General features: G+C 42.8%; 1 protein-coding gene across 10 annotated transcripts in view; it reads right to left on the reverse strand.

Annotated features, from left to right (window-relative positions):
• LOC130176038 (neuronal cell adhesion molecule-like) overlaps positions 1 to 16,176 on the reverse strand; it is a 78,059-nt gene extending 61,883 nt beyond the window's left edge. For 5 of the 10 annotated variants that reach the window (XM_056386859.1, XM_056386856.1, XM_056386863.1 and 2 more), the window contains exon 1: positions 15,939 to 16,175. The gene's annotated coding sequence lies outside the window, so the exon portion shown is untranslated. Of the gene's footprint in view, positions 1 to 15,938 lie in introns of all 10 variants that reach the window. The other 5 variants (XM_056386864.1, XM_056386862.1, XM_056386861.1 and 2 more) reach the window with 2 other exon arrangements.
• Between the last annotated feature and the right edge of the window lie 3,329 nt (positions 16,177 to 19,505).

Consider the following 19,505-nt stretch of genomic DNA (forward strand, 5'->3'; position numbering starts at 1 on the left):
AAAACAGCAAATTGGTATGCAAGAAACTGCTCTCAAAGATGCTGTGTAGCATATAGAACGATGTTTTGCTTCACACAAATCAGCTCATCGTTATATTTCACCACTTCCTCTTGTCAGGAAGTCAAAAAAATGTATCTGACTTGTGTTGCATGTTTTTATCCGCCTAAATATAAGAAATTATTTCAGATTTTATTGGTGTACATTATCTGTGACCTGTTCCAATTTCTCCTATGAAGACATATTTCACATTTTTACAGCTGTGTTTTACCATATTGTCATTCATTACCAGCATTCACTTATGAATGACCACAGGAGAAATTATAGTTGTTAACAAATACATTAATTAACTCTTATATATGGTATGCACAACTAGATTACAGAGTGTTTTAAACTGTTTATTAAATGTTTATAGTATGATTACTGATCTGCAGCCACAGTGACTTAGAGGGCGTAGACAGCAGCTAAATGCTAATGTCACCAACATGCTAATAACAATGCTAACATGCAGCAGCAGGTGTAATGTTGGCCATGTTCACCATCTTAATTTAGCATGTTAGTAAACTAATAGTGGTTAATTAGCACTAAGCACGAAGTTCAGCCGAGGCTGATGAGAATGTCGTTAGTTTTGCAGGTATCTGGTCACAAACCAAAGAACTGGAAAAATCAAAACTTTGTAATGATGATAAAAAGTCATGGGATCACAATTATTTACATTGATTACAATTCATCCCATAGTGGCACTGAAGGAAAAGTCAATTGATCATCAGTCATTAGGATTCATTCTCTGGGAACAATGAAAGTCTGTACAAATTTTGTGCCACTATTTAGTTTATGTTCAGATATTTCACACTGTCCAAGACAAACTTTGACCTGATGGTGGCATTAAACTCATATAAGCACCAAAGTCAGTGGGGTTCATCCTCTGGGAAAAGTGAATGTGTGTTGAGTATTTGTTGTTGAGATATTTCAGTCTGGACCAAAGTGGTAGCTTATCTTGGCTAAAAATGTGCAATACATGTTGTATTTACTAAAAAAAGCTGTAAGGCTCTGCTCACTCACTCACTGTTTTCTCACCTACACATTATCATCCTACTGCACAGGCAGAAATCAAATTGTACAATTGGTTTATACACCCACAGTTACTTCCCTCTATCCCATAGTGATATCCCTCTTCTGAGGTGGGACTAGATTTGGGTTAATGTACTTAAACGTGTCCCCGTCTGGGCTTTTATGTGTGCAGTGCTGCTGTTATTTCTTCAGGCTCTTGACATGATAGATGTGTGTCCTTGACATGACTGATGACCAACTGGAGACCTCGGAGGGCTCTTGTCAAAGAGGATAATCCCCCTGAGTGGGGGGGGGGCCCAAGGACACATCAGCTTCAGGAGGAGGTCTGAGTGCCGCCTGTCTCCAGCAAGTCCTTCCAGGGCTTCAAATCAAGTCCGTGTAGTTTGACTGACCGACCAGCCCGTCTGGCTGGGTACCTCTGGCCTTTCAAGGTCCCTCTCTGCTTGAGTGCTCAATTAGTAACTAAGAGCCTCGCTGACAGGCTACCATTAAGTCCAATAGCAAAGCTGGTTTAGCACTGTTTTAGTTGTTTTTATAAGAGGGCGACTACACCATGCACACCAAGCCCTGAGGGCAGACAACTATGAACAAGTTGAGCCCCTTCAACTCACTGACAACAAGCAGCGAGACAAGAGAAGACAGGTACTAGTCACACAAAGGAAGCTAATCATTTAACTGCAGGGCTTTTCTGATCCCCTGGCTAAGCCTCTGTAGTCAAGCTGTATTCACTTCACTTTTTAGTTCTTGATTTGTTGACTTTAAGAGAAAGAGGCTTGAAAAGATCAGTGTCAGGAGGACACCTGCTACAGAGGTATCTAAGGTCACAGACTGCTGGCAAGATTATTTTTATAGAATTTAGTCATTTTGAGTATAATCTTTTTTTGTAGGTAGACATGTATTAAAACTGCAGGTTTTCTTGGCTATTCATCTGTTGTGGGTGTAACTGCTGACAAGCTCATTTGATGCCACAGTAATCTCTGTGTTCTAGTAAATAAAAAAAAAGTCCAAGCCTTGGAAGAATAGCCTGGATCAGCACTTTATACTGCATTTCCTCTCTCTATGCAGTGATCACAATGCCAGTTAAAGCTGCCTGCTCCTTTTCCTTCCAGTGTGTACTCATTATAGAGTGGCAAGTCAAAAAGCCCCACACAGTGGCAGGCATCCTGATCCCGGTGTGCCTTTCACATGTAAAACAGTTTCAGATGGGCCCAGTATTGTGCCACTATAATACAGCATCTGCTTTATGGCATGGAAAAAATGCATTGTCACCGAGCGGCAGTGAAAGAGCCATTGAAGGACGGCCAGGGCTTCACCAAAATGCTGAGGCTTTGACCGTGACACAGACTGGTGGGTGGTGGTCAGACAACCTGCACACTACTCCAACACTGAGTCCGTGAAGAAGAAGGCCAAGACAGAAAATGAAACATAAGTGCACAAGAATCAATCCACTGAGGAACTTTCTATTCGGGCCAAAGTTTGAGAACACGAGACTGAACTGCACAAACTAGTCAATATACCGCATAACTTCAATGGAGCTCAAAAGTCTCTAATGAGGCCTTGTATCTGGTCTCAATGCAGCAGTGTTGTGGGTCAGAATGCTGCAGTGAGCACTGGAGCTTAGCCAGGTGGGAATGAGACACTACGCAGACAGAGACAGAAGATGCCCCTCATCCCTTAACTCTCCATTAAACATTTAGAGCAGTACTCCTGCACTCGGCACAGCTCAGAGCCGCTTTTGTGTGTATCTACGGGGGAAAATGTTCCGGTGTCACAGATGTGTTCATTTAAGCCACATCTAACAACAGTGTTGTAAATCATCCAGGACAAAGTACTTCTTGGAAGTAAGAAAGTTTAGTTCTAAGTAGGAGATGAGGTGAAGGAAGCAGAGGGAAAAACAGGACAGTACCATGACAGAAGTTATTTAAATTAGCCCATGGGGATTAATAAGATTTTATCTTGTGTTATATTTAATCCACACACACTGCCAAAGTTATGGTCGGAGTGGTTAGGCTAATCTAAGTGATCCATGTTTAAAGCTTAGTAAAAGACTGAGCCATGTGTGACTGTGCCACTTCGAATCATCTAATCACTTCAGTGAGCAAAGGTAAAGAGAAGCCTTTCTCATTAAAGCTGATATAACAATACAATACATACTGTGTCTGATGAATACCATCCAAAAGCAACATATTGAAATGTCTTGTTTTGTCAGACCAACAGTCCAAAACACAAAGATATTCAGTTTATGAATATGTAGAACGGAAATAAAAACAGCAAATCCTTACATTTTAGAAGATGGAGCCAGCAAATGTTAAGCAGCTTGGACAATGACTCAAATGATAAATAAAACAGTAGCAGATTAATCAAAGTACTTCAGCTCTGCCATCTACAACCAGATATTTTGCTATACTGTTTGTACTGATGTAGCTCTGTGGACGATGAACCAAGAACAGATATTCCTGCGTGGTTATTTTATCTAAAACAGCCTCTCAGTGTGGAGTTTTAGTCATGTGATGGCAGGCGGTCGTATATGAGGAATGAATTATTCCATCCATCTATTCATCCATCTCAATGACATGTGAGGACACTCCTTTCAATACAGGCCACAAAATGTGGCTGAAAGCTCTGGAAAAACAAAGTAAGCGGACCTTGTGATAGGAGGTTTTTGTCATGCTGCAATCATGAAGGTCAAGAATGGACATTAAAGCCCAAGCTTTTCAATTGTTTTTTATTAAAAATGTCATCCATATCGCCCTCTGATATTTCCCATATTAACTGACGAACCAAAAACAACTCATTCTTAGTCTAATTTAAGAAGCCAGTCCTGGCACATATTCATGGCAAACCAGAAAATTAACTCTTAAATACTGTTTTCTTGCCCTATTACCATATCAAGCACATGCCTCACATTCTGCTAATTTTAGCATTACAAAACACAGATATGTTGAGGTTGCTCCAGTTTGAATTCACAGAGGCCCAGTGGTGAATGAAGGAGGTTAGGCATGCAATTGTCCAGTGTTATGTAAAGAGCCACTTTTATACCATTTTACCATGTCTGATGTGAAAAAAGAAGTGGTATGTCAATCAAACTGAAGTGCTATGACGAGCTGTCCTGGGTGGTTTCTCTGGTTTTCTTCCTCCACACAATATGAGTCACAGGAGTAAGAAAGAATGTTTTCACAAGACATTATAGTTAAAAAATGGACCTCCGTCATAGCGGAGCATTAGATCGGCAGCAGGTTTTAATCAGACTCCTCTTTTCATTCTTTAAACCAGCCATTTGGAAGGAATTAATTCAACAGGGAAGTCAAGGACACAGCCCTGCCTCTGCTGCCAACACTGCTTCCACTCGAAAATCATATCCAAAGTCTCATTTCAGCTGAATCACAGCTTAGATAAACAGACAGAGAGAAACAAATTCAGGGGCTTTTGTTTTGCGGCCAGAAGAGCGTTTTCAGCTCTTGCTCTGGCTGCATTTTGATACTAGACTGGGAAACACAACTCTCAAACAATTGAATCCCGTGAGAAGGGAAGAACACATAATAAGCTCTTGCAACTTTTTAAAAAACTTTTGTAGTAAAAGAGAAAAGAAGCTATTGTCCAAGAAAAGTTGCTCATATAATAGATAATAGAATACTAGAGGCTTTATTCATTTGGGTACAGGTCAGTGATACCTTGGAGAAATGGGAAAGGACACATGGGGAGAGGACATATCCCCAGGCCTCCAGCAGGTGCATTGTTTCCAGGATCAAAAGAAAAGGGCCATATTTCAGACTTTGGCTGCATCCTGGTGAGAGGGAGAGCGTGTCCTGGTCACCGGCTCTTCCCCGTCTCTCACCTCGTCCTGACCCCCTCACTTTCCTCACCTCTTCCTCCCTCTATACCTACCTCCTGTAGTCAAACGCCTGATCAATACTGGCCTCCCGTTGTGAGTCATTCTCCTCACAAACGGACTCTTTCAAGGACTGTTAAAACGCAATGACCACAGTAAACATGTACTTTCACTCAAACAAAAGAGTGAGTGAAAAGCAAACCTAAAATTTCAGAGCATACATCCAACCCACATCCTAAAGTCGGGACAAAAGGGAAGATACTTTGCTGGGTTTTATTTCATCTCAAAAGGCAGATTTGAGGAGGTGGGGGAAGGGGGGTTAAATTCTCTCCCAAAGCATGTTTTCTGTTCTCTAATCTGTCTGTCGTTTCCACCCATACAGACACACATCTAATTTGACTTCAAAGCACGGGGGATTGTGAACGATACGGATGAAACTCTGCATGAAATCAGTTTTTCTATCATTATCTCCCCCAAACACACTGACGTTAGTGTAGCTATATGCACTATTTCCTGCTGTGGTGTTGAGCATCAACACAGGCTCCACTTTGGCGAATCTCAAACTGGGATGTCTGATTTGAACTTAATTTACCTGTTTCCAGGATGATGTGAGCGACATACCACTGAACCTCTGCTGACGTCAGATTCAGTTTGCACGGATTTCATCATCAACCCCCCTCTAGTCAGAGCCGGCTTCAGATTATGGGAGTCTAGTTATCACTCTCTCCCAGGGTTGGGTTTTGGGTGCAGGGCCAGGGTAATCCTGGGGAGATTGACTTGCGACGCCTAAGGCTTAATTAGACATTTTTCACTGCTGGTGACTGTGGAGAATCCAATCAGTCCGACCTCCATGTAGCTCCCTTATTCTGGGTTTATTAGCCACTATAGCAGTGAATAACGCCTACATTTAAAAGCAGTGTTGGAAACAGGGAAATCTATAAAGTCTAGAAATATGCAAGAATATAATGAACACTGCTTGTTTGCCTGAGGCTTTACCTCTGGATAAGATTGTGTAGTTCCCAGAATTATAATAATCTATCTCACTAGCTAACTAGATAACTCACCCTAACTATCAAAGCTAACGTTAGCTTGCTAATATATTACCAATTTAGGGTAAAATAGGAAATGGGATATGGTCAACACATCTGACCAGACACCAGAAGTGTTTAACAGGTATTGAGGTTGAAAACTTGTATGTAGGTGTATGAAAAAAGCAAAATCTCACAAAGTGCAATGGAAAAACACTCAGCAAACACATGATAATGAAGGAACTGAAAATAGCAGCAGACAAAAACATTAGGTCTGTGTGGAGTGATAAAGAGACTGTTATGTTCCTTAAATGAACACATGAAACAAACAGAAATGCCATATTTTCATCATGCTTTTGTACACTATCTTTCACAGTTTGAGGTTTGACTAGCATTCTTTTAATTATGTCATCTAATTGCAAACCTCTTCTTCTGCAGTGCTTTAATGGCACCCGACTGGAGAATTAGCACCAACAGCTGTTTCTCTTGACTAACCAACTCCTAATATTTGCATAGTAGTGGATAGAAACGCACATTCATGCGCATTTTCTTTCGCTGAATTTATCGAAATTCGGTCAAGATTGGAAATCCTCCTTATTACATCAGCTAGTTTAGCATAGCCAGATTCCACTCATTCTTAAGTGTATCAATATTAGTCCAACATGCATATATCTCCATATTAATAAAACACAGTATTAACTACACTTACAAAGGATGGGCAGTTAAGATTAATATATTGTTTGCTTCTTTAAAATCACAAGACAGTATATGATGCTACAGTGACTTTGTTTACATAGTGTATTGCTTTTTTTGAACAGGGCTACATTTACCTTTGCAACCAATTTACACATAGACTTAAACCATCAATTTGAATCTAACTAGTAGTTACCAAGACTTAAACACTCACACACTTGATGGATTTAAAAATAGGCACCCAGTCCAGGTTCATGTCAAAAGCAGGTTAGCAAATGTAGATATGAAATACACTCTGAGAGTGATATAATAGGAAGAGAGTCAAAAAGGAAAGGAAATAATCAGAGGAACAGAGAGGCAGAGACTAAGACAGAGACAGAAATACAGTGGTAGAGATCAGTTCATAATCTGCTCGCAGGGCATCGACTGTTCCTTCATTTAAATCACATGGCTACAAGCTGAGATTATAAAACAGGTTTTAATATTTCTGTAAGTGCCCCGCATATCATGATATCAGAGGATGGCTATGAAAATGAAACTACAATTTTAATCATTATCATTCAATCAGGAAAGATTGAGATTTTTTACTGAGATAGGGGTTTTTAACAATTATGTAAAAGCTTCAGATGTGCGCTGAAGTTTAGCTCCGATAACTGACAAAATGGATATAAGCTAGGCGTGGGTACAGCAGCCAACTGCAGCCTCTCATTACATTAACAATTTCATCTGTTATTCCACACATTCTCTGAAAGCAGTCGTGAACATCTAAAGAGTGCCCCTTGACTCATAACTGAGCCATTGACGTACCTTGAAATGTCAACTACTGACTTCAAAACCAGGAGCTATATGAATTCCACCACAGTGACACATCACAAATGACCAACGAGTGAAAGTGTCCTATTTTTCTCTCACAGGATCTATGGAGGCGTGCTCTCTGTCACGCACAAGCCCCTTTGAGTAACATGTCCACCATGGCCCCGCTCATGGAGCGATGTGGTCATTGTGCCTTGAGCCCTGAGAGGCCCAAAACCAGCCAACCCTGAAGACCCAAGCATTAGGTCTGCTTCAGACCAGAGTCTTTTCGACCTCTGCCAGCACAATACCAACTAAAGCAAATATAAGGAATGCCATTCATCTCCAAGATCCAAATATACAACAGTGTGATTGTGTGTAATATATACAGAAAAATGGAGCACATGGAAAAGACGATCTATATCGGTGTAAATGTTTAAATTTATTGGTGTCATTTTCTCTCTGGGAGACTCTGCATTAACACCACAGAGCTTTTAGCTTTAAAACAATGGCAGTCTGACAAAGACTCATTGATATTTCCCCACAGACAAGTGCAGTGCTGAAAAAGCCCAGTGTTGGCCCAGACAGCTCTCAGACACACTAGACATTTGACTGGGTTATCAGGCCAGCGAGCCTCAGAGGAGATTCTGATAAATGAAGTTGCCATTTGTCCGTCCTCCCCTCCTCACAGCCAGGCCCTGCTAGCCCACAGCAAGGAATTATCTTAGTGACAATTACATTCTTCCAGCTCTTAAAGATGCCCCGCACTGAGAAACCAGCAAAGTACTGACCGCAAGGAGATTATACTGATTGATATTCCATTGCTCGCATTTGATCTTAAATTTCACTGGCACAGGGCCCGAGCATAGTCAATTCCAGGGTGAATGGGGGGGGGGGGTTCTTAATAAATCAAATTTACAGACAATTTTCTTCCCATGGTGCTTTCAAAATCATGTCCTTGATACAGAGTGACTCCTGAATACTCATAAAATACCCAAACAATACTCAAACCTGTTTGGTGAGCTGTATTGTGTAATTACAGGGACAGGAAAGCCAATTCAACATGGCATACATACAGCACGGCATACGAATACAAAGTTAAGGCAGTTAGGGCTGTTTTTACTGTAGGTCTGTTTGATTGACATCTTTTCAGTGCACTAATTCAGATCAACAACATTTCATCTCCTTGTCCAAGGTGTCCAGGGCTACGAGTAAGCATTATTTCCAATCTGTTGATTATTTTACCACTTTGTAAAATGTCAGAATTGAGTGAGCAAAAATGCCCTGAGCTAAGGATGATCGATGGTCCTTCATCACACTAACAGTCACAAAAACAAATATTTTTAATTTAGAATGAGAAAAATAGAGGGAAGCAGCAAATCCCCATGCTTCAGAAGATGGAACCAAAAACTGACTTTTTTTTACATAATAAATGAAATGTGATTATTTAGATTGCTGATGATGAAATCAATTAACACATTTCCCACTGTAACTTCTTCACACATGTGATCTCTGGATGGCTCAGCTGATTGGTGTAAAGGAAGCAGAGGGGATTTTGACAGCAGCATCAAATTTTATGATTCTAATGGTTTTCTGACCTCAATCTTCCCTAATCATTTTGAAGCCTGGAAAAAGATTATCCGGGTATAGATTATGTTTTTTACACAACATGTGGCACCAGGACAATAAAAAAAATATCAATAAATAAAAAAAACAAAACAGGCAAAGTCTGCATTGTGCTTTGTACGTTTGGCAACTCATGGAACATGCACATTTATCTTCTGCTGAAGGGAGAAATCTCAGATCTACACTTGGATTTGTTTACCATCCTATTCCTTTGTCTCCCCCGGGAGAATTTTTTTCCCAGGATTCCTGTGGCTGTGTTTGGGGGGTTTAAGGGATGAAAAAGAGGGAAAGAAAAGCCCATTGGTCTCAGCACCACAGAAACAGCATCCAGAGCCAAGCTGTCATCCCACTTGGATTAAGGGCCCTTCACTGGTGGCTGCTGAGCTGCTAACATGGTGTCTTACCCCTGGGCAGGGGTGTGGGAGGGGGTAGAGGGTGGAGCAGAGGGTAAGGGCATTAGAGGGCCCGGCCTAAATAAGACCTCGGGGTCAGGGAGCCTCCTGAACCATGGCAAAGCCACTTTGTGTTTCCATGTCAACTTTATTCATGAGCTGACAGCTAAGTGTCCCCTTCTTTCCTGTTGATTCAGCCACTGTTGCATCATGTGCTGGGGCGACAGAGATAATCTACGCCTTCGCTCTGCTTATCTCTGCAGACCCCCACTTCCACAAGTTTATAGGCCGTAATGTTCAACAACAGGCTGTGGAGGCTTCTGGTGGAATTCTTGGCATGGATCATTCTTTACATCTCCATCTCTGTTTTAAGCAGAATAAGAGCTGCGGTGATATATTTGCTGAGCTATTAGACATCACAAGTGGGCTGCATCACTGTGCCAACAGAGAGTGGGATGTGTGGCCGAGAATTTCTTAAGCTCTATGCAAATAGGAGGAAGATGAATGCTTGAGAACAGACTAGAAAGCATTCAAGTACATACTCGTCCTGAATTCTCTGTGATTTTGGCAAGCCTACACCCTGCCGGTGGAGCACTGCCCACCCCCTGTTGTTCTCAGAACAGGAAAGGGAAGCATTGGTCCCTGTTATGTGCTGCCACTGGGCCACCAACTACCTCTCCAACATCTGCTGCCCATCCAAAGTTGGCCAGAGCTTCAACGGGCCCAGAGCTTTCGGTAGCAAGGACTGCCTCTCCAGGCCTCTTCAGCAGCAACAAATGTGTGTTCAAACAGAGGCTCCAACACCACAGTTTCTATTGTGGCTCTCTTCGGGCATAACCCTGCATCACCCCCCTACACTGCAAGAAAGAGGCTAGAGCAGCCGCCCCGCCAGTACAGACAGAGAAAACAGACCCCCTTTGTTCCCCCTGCCCCTTCTCAGCGTTGACTGAGGTACATGGTCCACCCCCTCCTCCCCCTCTGCAATCCTGAAAGCTTCAAAACAGTCCCACTTTTACTTTCCCTCCCTTCGCTTCTTCTAGTGGGTGGGGGGCATAACAGCAAAGCATCCTAAGCGAATTCAGAAAAGAAATACTCTGAGCGCACATGTCAAATCTCATCTTCATTTGTTCACTTCAGGTCCCTAAATTCGAGGTTGACTGGGAGTCAGATCCAGTAGTATACGCAGCTAGTTAACCTGTCAGGTAGTCTGCTGGGGGTAGAAAGGAAACATAAAACCCATAATATTACATTCCATTATTGCAACCTCCCACTTCAAAAGGGGGAATCTATTGCCGTCGCTCCGCTGCAGTTGGTTTGGACAGAGAAGAGCGTCTCTAAATGCCTTGTTCTCACTAAGGGGTGTAATAACCTGATGTGGGTGATAACAGCACTCCCTGGGCAACCTTGAGTGATTGGGCTTGATGACTGTCATGGTGTAAAGCTCTGGTGTAATGATTCGGTCACAGTGAATCGTCCAGGGACACCCGCACTGACCGCTACTCATCCACCATCTGTCCACGCTGCCTACTGCCCAAAAAATACAACCTAATCTGACAGTGCAGCACCTCGTGTCATAGAAGACAGTGTAAGGGCCTGCAACTAATCACTTTTTTCATTATTGATTAACATGCCAATTATTTCCTCAGTTATGCTTTTGGTTTAGAAAACATCCAGAAATGGTGAAAAATGTTGCTCACAATTTCCCAGAGCCCAAGTTGACACATTCAAGAGTCAGAAATCAAAAGATATTTTTGATCAGAAAAATAACTGCAACCATTAATCAGTCATTAAAATTGTTGCCAATTAATTTGTGATGGATCACAAAGCTATTAATCAACAAATTGTTTCCACTCTACTTAATGTAAGCATTACAGAGCTGCAACTTCTGATTGTTTCATTACCAATTTGTTGTCAATTATGTTTTGATGAATCAATCAGTCTTTAAATTGTCAGAGAAAGTGAAAAACATCCATCACTTCCCAGAATCCCAAAGAGACCACAGGCCAAAACCCTCAAAATAGTCAATCTGCAGTGAAATAAAACAGATAAAAGCAGTAAATCCGAGACCTGGGGATTTTTCACACTTTTGCTTGATAAATAACTTAAACGATCAGGCCTGTGACTAACAGTTGTATTCATTATTTTATTATCATCGATAAATCTTTAATAATGTATGTGTTGTTTTGTCAAAGCAACATCAAAACCCAAATTTACAATTATATAAAGCAGAAAAAGGCAGAAAATCTTCACACCAGAGAGACTGGAACCACAGCATGTTTAGTATTTTCGTTTAAGAAATTACTTAAATGATTAAATCAGTTATCAAAAGAGTTGCTAAATAATTTTCTCTCTATCGATTAATCAATTAATCAACTGATCCTTTCAGCAACAACTCAACACAAGTCGCTGAAGCAGGAGATAAAAGAGAAAAGAGCAAAACAACTGCACAGCTTCATATCTAATTACTCAGGGAACCGTCCTGAGTCCGTCTCTGAGCAACACATAAATCACCTAATATTCATTTTTCATCTGTCACCATCCACTCCTCTTAATATAATGCAGGTCTAAGACGTAAGCATCAACAGTTGCAGCTGTGTGGAGTGAATTCACAGGAACGTGTCAATCCCCATTAGAGCTGCTGCCTAACTGAGTGTGAAACTCTAATTGCACCCACCAGCTTGCAACCATACAGACCCCACTCACAGAGAGACAGAAAGTGAAACGTGCGTGTGTGTGTGCGTGCGTGTGTGTGTGTGTGTATGTAATGACCATGTATGTCTTTCTTTACATGTACTCATGCCCCTGCATATATTTGTCCAAATTACCACCAAGTAAAGTGTTCAGGCAGCCGTGAAGCGGGTGGGGACACCGCTCCCGCTGCGGTCCTCTAATGAGGCGCTCATCATTCCCAAAATGAGACGAACATGCTTGTGACAAGGAGGTCCAGGCGATGTCAGTGCGCTGAGCTGCTGTGTGTGACGGGGCTCACCGGGAAGAATCACCCACACCGCAGTGACACTAATGGATAGGCATGGGCCTCCGTCAGTCCCCGGAGATTTGGCCTCATCACAGCTGAGCAGCACAGCTCTTCTATTCATAACGGCTGCTGGATCGTCTCCACTCAGGGCACAAGTACACGTGTCTCCAAGACACACTCAATCATTCAGTCAATCAGCTGGAGTGACCAATGATGGCACGTTATTGAACTTGGCCCCTGTGCAATTGTGCATGAAAAAGAAATTACTGTGCCACTTTATTATCTTCTACTAGGACCTTAGTTTTATAGTTATGGTCATTATTTCCACCATATAATGAAAACACTGTCCTGACGAAGATAACTGCTGAGATCTGGGAATATGGCAACATCAGTGAACAGAAGTAAGATGGGCAAAAACCACAATCACAAGGTCAAATGATCAAGTTTTACACCAGCTCCGAGGTTAGCTAAACTCATTAAGAGAGAAAACCAGAGAGAACTAACAAGTTATCACCCAAACTGTTCATTGTAAACATTAATCACAGTTTAGAGACCAACACTCTAGTTCAACCTTGACCTTCCAGTACTTACTTTAGTTGTACACAAACACAGTTTTCCTGTGCAGTGACGGACTATTACCAATGTTTCAGCTGTCCTGTGTAACTGCCTGATCCACGGCTGAAACTATTCATTCTATTATTGGAAAAAACGCTTATTATTTTCTTGATTAATTGAGTAATTGTTTTGTCAATGAAATGTCAGAAAATTAGTGTTTTAACCTCCTGCAGCAGGTGACCCAAATCTAAATATATTCAGTTTACAATCATATATGACAAAGAAAAGAATCAGACTGTCACATTTGAAAAGCTGAAACCAGAGAATTTGTGACATTTCTGCTTGAAAAGGATCAATTTCACCAATTTGTTTTTTCGAACAACTAATCAACTGATGAACAAATCATTTCAGTGTCTTGTCTGTTAAGCTTTGGGGAGTAAAAACTCATGATAAATCAGAGAAAGAATGGTCGAAACTTCAAAAGTAAGCCCCATTTTTAGAGTTAACCAGAAGAAATAAAAATGTTGGGTCTTTCAATGCCATTCAATGGAGAGGTCTTTGAGTTTCTTCTTCATATGTCTGCTACTGTAGGAGAATTATAAGGCCCAAGGATGTATGACCTGATATCACCCGGTTGGACACCAACGGAGTACAAGAGTCAGTGTAGGAGAATAACAAATAACTAATAAAAGATATGGTTTGGCGACCAACAGAGTGGGCCAAGACACTTTGACTGTTTGGGAAACATCTGGAAATTAGGAGATTGGGAAACTAGGAATAAACATAACATCGAGGCGTACTGCCAGTAAGAGTAGTGACCTGGGAGGGCACCACTGTGTTCCACCAAGAGGAGCACAGTGCCCTGGAAAACATAGTTGGGTAATAAGTTAGGCAAGAGTAGTATAACAAACACAAAATGATTGGAAAACAGGATGCACACACACACACATAGCCATCTGAGGTATAAAAGAACATGTCACGTTCTGTGTTTGGTTGTTGTTGTCTCCGTCTATGACTGCGAGTAGGCCGTATTGAATAAAGAGACTCCCCGCTCTGACACCTGTGTCTTGACTGTCTGATTCCTTTTTGATCCACCACTTCTCGCCACAACACTATTCTGACTGCAATTTGTTAAGGAATGTTAATAATCTTTCAATACATGAAACAGGCATTTCTTCTTTACAAACTAACCGTGTCCTTGGTGAAATCACCAAGCGAAAGTCTCTCAAGTTCACATCAGTTCTTCTGAGAAATGATGTCATTGTCATCACCAGAAGTGACACAGAACTCTATCTGTGAGACACTTTGTCCCGTCCTGCAGTTGGCGGAGTTCACAATGCTGCAGACGGCAGCTTACAGAAGGAGCGTTGATCACTTCTCGCAAAATAGTCTGCGTGTTTCCCTGGCCCACGCAGTAAAATTAGTGGCATTTTCCCTCCAACACCCAGGCTTTTCCCATAGCCCCCGGGAGCAGAGCTGCCCGCCACTGGTTTCGGGTCAGCAGTGTGACTGACTGGTGCTCTCACAATAACTCCAGCCAACGTGTGTCATGATAATCCCTTAGTTATGCAAATCTCCGAGCCTAGTGCCGTTTGTGAAAGTAAAGATGGCAGCAAAATGTAGGCCACTATCTTGTCCTGATTTCTCCACATTTGTGAAATGAGCTCGAAATGTCCTGTCAGTGGAGCTCCAGTGTCTGTGGAGCTCCAGTGTCTGTGGAGAGGCGGCTCTCTGGGCGCAAGCTACATCCTGACTCTCCGAGATTCAAACTGCGACTGAAGGGGCCACCAAAAGGCTCACAAACAGTCAGGGACGTGCATCTGTAAAGTGGTGTCACACATTTTGCCGCCTGTTTCTGAATGAATGCAAATCAGACATAAGGCAAGGATAGGGGGACATTGTTATCTTCTTAAACAGATTAACAGTAGTCTGCCTGGAGTGAATAAACATTACTAGAAAGTGTGTCAGCCCTTTCAGGGAGCAGTATGAGCAAGAGCTTCAGACAATGAAGCAGGGGTCATTAGCATTGTATTAATTTGGCTATCTGAGCAGTTAGCGAAAGTGTGCAGCCAAGGCATGTGTGTTTGGGTGTGTGTATGAGTGAGAGTGTCTGGGGATGAGCAGAGGAAAAGAGGGGGGGTGGGGTTCCCCCTTGACTGAAGCTTTGACCAAGAGGAGACAGAGGGGGAGGAGGAAGAGGGGATTGGGTGAGAATGGAGGATGGGTATGTGTGTGTGTGTGTGTGGGGGGGGGGGGGGGGGGGGGGGGGGGCGCGCTTCCAGTAAAGCAATTGGTTGGCAATGTGAAATACATGGCATGAGATGTTATTGGTGAATCTCAGCAGGGCTATCATAATCAGATTGAGTGTGATGACTGTGATGGAGGGAAATTAGACTAAACAAACTGATTGGTCAGTCAAAACAAGACAGAGTGTGTGATATGAATATGAAGGGAGTTAAACATGTGGGGAGAAAATCAGCTTAGGACATGAGGGATTTTGGGTATGAGGACAGCAATGTCATCAACACAGGACAAAAAAAACAGCTGTAGGTCTATCTATCTTTTCTTCCAACGTGTAATGTGAGCATCATGAAGGAGAAGACAGATCATATAAAAGGTTCAGACAAGAGAAGTGTCTGAGCATCTTCTCAGCAGCACACTACGTGTCCAGCTTTGGTTTGACAGCAATGCCCTGCATGTGTGTGTACACCTGCACCTGCTCCCCGTGATGACCACATAGCTGGAGGCTAACGCGTCAATGTGTCATGAGAAGTGCGGTTGTGTATTTTTAGAGATTCAGCTTTGAAAACAACCCCCGCGTTCACTGAGGAAAAAGCTGCAAAGAGGACAGTGATTTTACGGGCAGCCTTACAGCATCCAACTGAGTGTGTCAGGCTGCTTCTCTGTCCACAAACTCCTGACAGTGAACTGCAACCTACACGGCACGTGTTTATCATGAATGGCATCGTTTAGCTCACCTTATCTCTTCTCCTCCGCGGTGCGAAACACGAAGCCTGGTCTGTCTCCTCGGTCCCCTGCGACGGAGCGGTACAGTCTGCTGTTTTTATTTACGTGCAGTCCCGTTCAGCGCCGAGCCTCTCGCACTTGCCTCCTCTGCCTCAGTCACTGGTCCTCTCCTCTCCCACCAGTTCACTGACACACACACATACACACGCAGGCGGGGGCGCGCAGCAGCGCTCCAGGGCGTGCGCACGCCCTTTGCGCGCACTGCAGCGCCGCTGCCGATGTATGGTGGCCTCAAGGAAGCGAACCATTCTAGCAAATTGTTATCCAAATAGTCCCGCTAATGATACTTTAGCCCCCTACAGGCTCAGAACCACACAGATGGACAACAGCTGGACGACTTTTAGGATAAAACAACACAAAGTTGTCTTTTAATGCTCAGCAATGTCCTCCTCTGTTATTTAACAGCAGGGAGCGGCTTTTTAATTTAGCTGCTGTATTGTAATTGTTAGATTTAAGCATCCTGAAAATGCTACAAGCACTAATAATGTTAAACACTGAAATAAATCCAAGCCTTAAAGGCTTAATAATCCCGCACATTTTCATTTATCAGGCAGGAAAAAGTGAAGTGAGGTGAAAACAAAACTCGAATAAAACATCAAATCCACAGTCTGCAATTAGTCCGATATGAGTACTTTTACCCTTTAGACACTGAACTTCATTCCAGCTGTTGTGAACCTTAATTGCTTGGAGCCATTTGCATGCCCTGATACACTTTACCGTTTTGCCCTGAGAACAGGATTGCACTAATAATCATACAGTAGCCTGCGGGATCAACCAAGACTCTGCAGGATGAGGTCATGTGACTTTAAAAGGGATATTTCCTCTTTAGTCCAGTCTGCTGCCATGCCCTCCTCTCTCATTGCATGTGTTGGGACTCAGTCATTCAATAGACCAAATGTTTCTTTGCTCCACTGGACAAAGGAATTCACACCCCACAGTTCCTCACGGTTCACACCTGGGGATGACCCTTCCCCCCCATGGACCCCACTGGCCAGCCAGTGTGGGCCAGCGTGTGACATGTGACCCCCTAAGGTGTCACAAACAAAACCAGTCTTCTAGACCCCTTCTCTCGCTCTTCCTTCTTGGCTTGCTCTGGAGAGCAGCTCCAGCCCTCTCCTCTCGGTTCTTCAAAGGGCAACAAGGCCCCAGCCCAGGTCAGCTCTGCTACCTGAGAAACTAGCTCTCTCGCCGGCCTGCAACCAGCAGCCTGCAAACACTCTTCTCCTCCACAACAGCGACCTGCTTCGGATTAACTGTGAGTGAACCAAATCCTCTTCAGAATCAGCGGCTACAACACAAGGCCAGCTGATTTTCCAAGCAACAGGAGTCGTAGCAGAGTTAGCATGGAACAGCTAACTCTGTGAGGAGAACAAAGGAGATACCAGCAAGCAACACAGCCAGACAGGACTTTATTCCACCAGGAAACCCCCCAAACTCACTGGATTTTACAAACCACTGGAAAGGACCTCTTTGCTTGTTCCAAGGATCGGGTAATCTTAACGGACTGGGCCTAACCTCTCCCAGCACAGCATAGCACAGCACAGCATAGCTAATCAGCAGAAGCCTTAACTTGTTAATGTACTTGTTGATTGATGTCTTGTTGTTGTAATGTTCGCTTAGGTTGTGGTCAGTCATACAGTTAATCGAGTACTCGTATGTTCACACACATAGCAGTACGTCTCAGTCCTAGAACCTGCATGAAGCTAACCTTCCCCCTCTAACCTGGTACCTTTAGATTACATGAGCTAGGCTAACAAAGAAACTCACACCTCCCCTCTCACACACACACTAGGTGGTCTCAGCGGCCATTTTAGTAGTTTCTTTGTTTACCGCCATCTTTGTAGTCTTCTTTGTTCAGGTCATGTGGTCACAGTGACCACTTTGAGTCGGCCATCTTGCCTTTGTCTGTGTCCCCACAGACACACACAGACATACACACACACACACACACACACACACACACACACACACACACACACACCTGTATATGCTAGATTAGACATTGTACTTTACTCTGCTCCATTGTAAATAAATGCCTTTTAAGTATAACTAGTGGTGTCTTTAATGTTGCACAAGCGTGAATATTGCCAACCTCTACTCGGTAGAATTCCAATCCTTCAACTGTAACTTACTATTGATTTGGTAATTTGGTTATAGTTAGTAAGCTAATGGTTAATCAGAGTTCCAGATTAATGGTAATAAATTGAGACTAAAACCATATTGGCTATTTTGCCTATTAGTTTAGGCTGGTGCCCCGTGAACTTTAATTCATTTTAAAGATATTATTTAATATTAATATTTTTAATATTAATATTTCCTTAATTTGTGATAGCCAATAAATTGATAAACAACCGAAATCTAACACATTTGGTGTCCAGCTCATGAGGTAGAGTACTGTTAACATAATGGTGCCGCCCGTGTGAGGCCGAGTACTAATGATTTCCAGTTACTAATAGAGCTCAGACCCAACATAATGGTGCCCCGTGTGAGGCCGAGTACTGTTGGCAAATATTCATAATTGTGCAATATTAAATTCATAATTTGGCCAAAACCGCAAAGGTTGAAAAATTTTTAGTCCACCACAGGAGTAAACGTCCAGGTGTACTTACAAACAAGTGCACTGTGGTGAGAATTGGTTTACTAATTTTACCTGAAGTAATATTAGACGTCCTCCAGTTATTAATAGCTAACACTTAAGCCTTAGTATCAAGAGCCTGCTATTGTTGCTAACAATTCCGGTTGAATTTATTCTGTAGGAAATGTAAGAACCTCAGTCCAGCATTTGAATACCACGTGTTCAATGCTATCTAGTAAAGCTGTCAGAATTGCTGCTCCCTTTAACATTAAACACTGTGTGCCGACAGCCCTGTGTAACACAGAGAGCTTATACCTGGCTGTTACTGCCAAGCATTTCAGCCTGAGTAAGAAATAGAGCCTGAGATAGAGCCACAGCGTGCTACCAGCCCTGTGAAACCCAAGTTCTGCACCTAGCTGTTACTGCCTTGCATTACAGCCTGAGTCAACTTGAAGAGATAATCTTTGGACTGTTACTGCCTTGCATCTCAGTCATTGCTTTTTGAAACATTTCTTAAGCAGACAGTAAACCTGCACTTGCCTTTACTGTCCTTAATCTTTATGCCCACTAGTGTAGCTGCCCCTCCTCCGCAGGAAGCTACCCCCCATAGTGTAGGCCACTGCATTGTTTAGTTAGGCTAGTGTACTACCAAACTACACTACAAGGTGTCTGCCAGCGCAACACCGCAGCCAACTATATTGCCTTCTTGTTTTGTGAAAAACTTGTTTAACCTCCCTCTTTCCCAGACACAACAATGGAGAACTCCTGTGTAGAGCAGTTTATTTCTTCCCTAGCACAGAGCCTGAAGCCTGGCTACCTAGAATTTATCAGCAAGTTAAATTCCAGTGAGTGCAGTAAAGAAATAGACTTGCTACTCAGTGACGAAGGTGATGCTCAGACTGCATCCAAAGGCCCATTGTTAAGATGTGTACTGTTGAACTTC

The sequence above is a fragment of the Seriola aureovittata genome, chromosome 10, assembly GCF_021018895.1.
Source record: "Seriola aureovittata isolate HTS-2021-v1 ecotype China chromosome 10, ASM2101889v1, whole genome shotgun sequence".
NCBI lineage: Eukaryota > Metazoa > Chordata > Actinopteri > Carangiformes > Carangidae > Seriola > Seriola aureovittata.